Source organism: Triturus cristatus, chromosome 12, assembly GCF_964204655.1.
Source record: "Triturus cristatus chromosome 12, aTriCri1.1, whole genome shotgun sequence".
In the NCBI taxonomy this organism is placed as follows: Eukaryota; Metazoa; Chordata; class Amphibia; order Caudata; family Salamandridae; genus Triturus; species Triturus cristatus.
Genome location: NC_140595.1, coordinates 758,245,297 through 758,250,186, shown reverse-complemented (window position 1 = coordinate 758,250,186; position 4,890 = coordinate 758,245,297).

Here is a 4,890-nt window from a genome sequence, read left to right as displayed (position 1 = left end):
AAAAATCGCTCCCCCTTTTTCCTACTAATGCAACTGTGAAATCACCAGAACAAAACGCAATAAATCTCTGCCTGTAAATCCTATTTGCACACAGAGTCATGTTTTCACATTAGTCCCAAATCGAAATTTCTTTGCCAATTTGAATGCACACTTACTGCTCTTTTTTTTTGGCAAGTGAAAATCACTTTTACAGACTGACACATTATGAAACCACTTTTCAGATTTTTTTAAAAAAGCCCATGTCCAGACTGCTTTTTCAGACCACCACCATGTGTATCCTCGGTGACTGCCTACACTCCAGCAAGGGCAACCAGCCTTAGTGATGCTGAATGTATTTGCATTACAGACTGAAACCTCAAAACCCCACTCGCTTCTAAATACTGTGCATGATTCCACATGGTAAGCAGCTGGGTGTGTGCTAAGAGTCTGCTTCTTCCCCCCAAAAATCGCTCCCCCTTTTTCCTACTAATGCAACTGTGAAATCACCAGAGCAAAACGCAATAAATCTCTGCCTGTAATTCCTATTTGCACACAGAGTCATCTTTTCACATTAGTCCCAAAACGAAATTTCTTTGCCAATTTGAATGCACACTTACTGCTCTTTTTTTTTGGCAAGTGAAAATCACTTTTACAGACTGACACATTATGAAACCACTTTTTAGATTTTTTTAAAAGCCCATGTCCAGACTGCTTTTTCAGACCACCACCATGTGTATCCTCGGTGACTGCCTACACTCCAGCAAGGGCAACCAGCCTTAGTGATGCTGAATGTATTTGCATTACAGACTGAAACCTCAAAACCCCACTCGCTTGTAAATACTGTGCATGATTATACATGGAAAGGAGCTGGGTGTGTGCTAAGAGTCTGCTTCTGCACCAAAAAAATCGCTCCCCCTTTTTCCTACTAATGCAACTGTGAAATCACCAGAGCAAAACGCAATAAATCTCTGCCTGTAATTCCTATTTGCACACAGAGTCATGTTTTCACATTAGTCCCAAAACGAAATTTCTTTGCCAATTTGAATGCACACTTACTGCTCTTTTTTTTTGGCAAGTGAAAATCACTTTTACAGACTGACACATTATGAAACCACTTTTCAGATTTTTTTAAAAGCCCATGTCCAGACTGCTTTTTCAGACCACCACCATGTGTATCCTCGGTGACTGCCTACACTCCAGCAAGGGCAACCAGCCTTAGTGATGCTGAATGTATTTGCATTACAGACTGAAACCTCAAAACCCCACTCGCTTCTAAATACTGTGCATGATTATACATGGAAAGGAGCTGGGTGTGTGCTAAGAGTCTGCTTCTTCCCCCAAAAAATCGCTCCCCCTTTTTCCTACTAATGCAACTGTGAAATCACCAGAGCAAAACGCAATAAATCTCTGCCTGTAATTCCTATTTGCACACAGAGTCATGTTTTCACATTAGTCCCAAAACGAAATTTCTTTGCCAATTTAAATGCACACTTACTGCTCTTTTTTTTTGGCAAGTGAAAATCACTTTTACAGACTGACACATTATGAATCCACTTTTTAGATTTTTAAAAAAAAGCCCATGTCCAGACTGCTTTTTCAGACCACCACCATGTGTATCCTCGGTGACTGCCTACACTCCAGCAAGGGCAACCAGCCTTAGTGATGCTGAATGTATTTGCATTACTGACTGAAACCTCAAAACCCCACTCGCTTCTAAATACTGTGCATGATTCCACATGGTAAGCAGCTGGGTGTGTGCTAAGAGTCTGCTTCTTCCCCCAAAAAATCGCTCCCCCTTTTTCCTACTAATGCAACTGTGAAATCACCAGAGCAAAACGCAATAAATCTCTGCCTGTAATTCCTATTTGCACACAGAGTCATGTTTTCACATTAGTCCCAAAACGAAATTTCTTTGCCAATTTGAATGCACACTTACTGCTCTTTTTTTTTGGCAAGTGAAAATCACTTTTACAGACTGACACATTATGAAACCACTTTTCAGATTTTTTTAAAAGCCCATGTCTAGACTGCTTTTTCAGACCACCACCATGTGTATCCTCGGTGACTGCCTACACTCCAGCAAGGGCAACCAGCCTTAGTGATGCTGAATGTATTTGCATTACAGACTGAAACCTCAAAACCCCACTCGCTTGTAAATACTGTGCATGATTATACATGGAAAGGAGCTGGGTGTGTGCTAAGAGTCTGCTTCTGCACCAAAAAAATCGCTCCCCCTTTTTCCTACTAATGCAACTGTGAAATCACCAGAGCAAAACGCAATAAATCTCTGCCTGTAATTCCTATTTGCACACAGAGTCATGTTTTCACATTAGTCCCAAAACGAAATTTCTTTGCCAATTTAAATGCACACTTACTGCTCTTTTTTTTTGGCAAGTGAAAATCACTTTTACAGACTGACACATTATGAATCCACTTTTTAGATTTTTTTAAAAAAGCCCATGTCCAGACTGCTTTTTCAGACCACCACCATGTGTATCCTCGGTGACTGCCTACACTCCAGCAAGGGCAACCAGCCTTAGTGATGCTGAATGTATTTGCATTACAGACTGAAACCTCAAAACCCCACTCGCTTCTAAATACTGTGCATGATTCCACATGGTAAGCAGCTGGGTGTGTGCTAAGAGTCTGCTTCTTCCCCCAAAAAATCGCTCCCCCTTTTTCCTACTAATGCAACTGTGAAATCACCAGAGCAAAACGCAATAAATCTCTGCCTGTAATTCCTATTTGCACACAGAGTCATGTTTTCACATTAGTCCCAAAACGAAATTTCTTTGCCAATTTGAATGCACACTTACTGCTCTTTTTTTTTGGCAAGTGAAAATCACTTTTACAGACTGACACATTATGAAACCACTTTTCAGATTTTTTTAAAAGCCCATGTCCAGACTGCTTTTTCAGACCACCACCATGTGTATCCTCGGTGACTGCCTACACTCCAGCAAGGGCAACCAGCCTTAGTGATGCTGAATGTATTTGCATTACAGACTGGAACCTCAAAACCCCACTCGCTTGTAAATACTGTGCATGATTATACATGGAAAGGAGCTGGGTGTGTGCTAAGAGTCTGCTTCTGCACCAAAAAAATCGCTCCCCCTTTTTCCTACTAATGCAACTGTGAAATCACCAGAGCAAAACGCAATAAATCTCTGCCTGTAATTCCTATTTGCACACAGAGTCATGTTTTCACATTAGTCCCAAAACGAAATTTCTTTGCCAATTTGAATGCACACTTACTGCTCTTTTTTTTTGGCAAGTGAAAATCACTTTTACAGACTGACACATTATGAAACCACTTTTCAGATTTTTTTAAAAGCCCATGTCCAGACTGCTTTTTCAGACCACCACCATGTGTATCCTCGGTGACTGCCTACACTCCAGCAAGGGCAACCAGCCTTAGTGATGCTGAATGTATTTGCATTACAGACTGAAACCTCAAAACCCCACTCGCTTCTAAATACTGTGCATGATTATACATGGAAAGGAGCTCGGTGTGTGCTAAGAGTCTGCTTCTTCCCCCAAAAAATCGCTCCCCCTTTTTCCTACTAATGCAACTGTGAAATCACCAGAGCAAAACGCAATAAATCTCTGCCTGTAATTCCTATTTGCACACAGAGTCATGTTTTCACATTAGTCCCAAAACGAAATTTCTTTGCCAATTTAAATGCACACTTACTGCTCTTTTTTTTTGGCAAGTGAAAATCACTTTTACAGACTGACACATTATGAATCCACTTTTTAGATTTTTTAAATTGCACATGTCCAGACTGCTTTTTCAGACCACCACCATGTGTATCCTCGGTGACTGCCTACACTCCAGCAAGGGCAACCAGCCTTAGTGATGCTGAATGTATTTGCATTACAGACTGAAACCTGAAAACCCCACTCGCTTCTAAATACTGTGCATGATTATACATGGAAAGGAGCTGGGTGTGTGCTAAGAGTCTGCTTCTTCCCCCAAAAAATCGCTCCCCCTTTTTCCTACTAATGCAACTGTGAAATCACCAGAGCAAAACGCAATAAATCTCTGCCTGTAATTCCTATTTGCACACAGAGTCATGTTTTCACATTAGTCCCAAAACGAAATTTCTTTGCCAATTTAAATGCACACTTACTGTTCTTTTTTTTTGGCAAGTGAAAATCACTTTTACAGACTGACACATTATGAATCCACTTTTTAGATTTTTTTAATTGCACATGTCCAGACTGCTTTTTCAGACCACCACCATGTGTATCCTCGGTGACTGCCTACACTCCAGCAAGGGCAACCAGCCTTAGTGATGCTGAATGTATTTGCATTACAAACTGAAACCTGAAAACCCCACTCGCTTCTAAATACTGTGCATGATTATACATGGAAAGGAGCTGGGTGTGTGCTAAGAGTCTGCTTCTTCCCCCAAAAAATCGCTCCCCCTTTTTCCTACTAATGCAACTGTGAAATCACCAGAGCAAAACGCAATAAATCTCTGCCTGTAATTCCTATTTGCACACAGTCATGTTTTCACATTAGTCACAAAACGAAATTTCTTTGCCAATTTAAATGCACACTTACTGCTCTTTTTTTTTGGCAAGTGAAAATCACTTTTACAGACTGACACATTATGAATCCACTTTTTAGATTTTTTTAAAAAGCCCATGTCCAAACTGCTTTTTCAGACCACCACCATGTGTATCCTCGGTGACTGCCTACACTCCAGCAAGGGCAACCAGCCTTAGTGATGCTGAATGTATTTGCATTACTGACTGCAACCTCAAACCCTTAAAGTATTCCTTATTTTTACCAGTACACCTTAATTTATCATGAAAAAATTGTCCATATTATTTTACATGTTCATCACATTTAAATTTCTCCCAAAACAGAAAATAATAAACACAACTTCTACAAAAGGAATT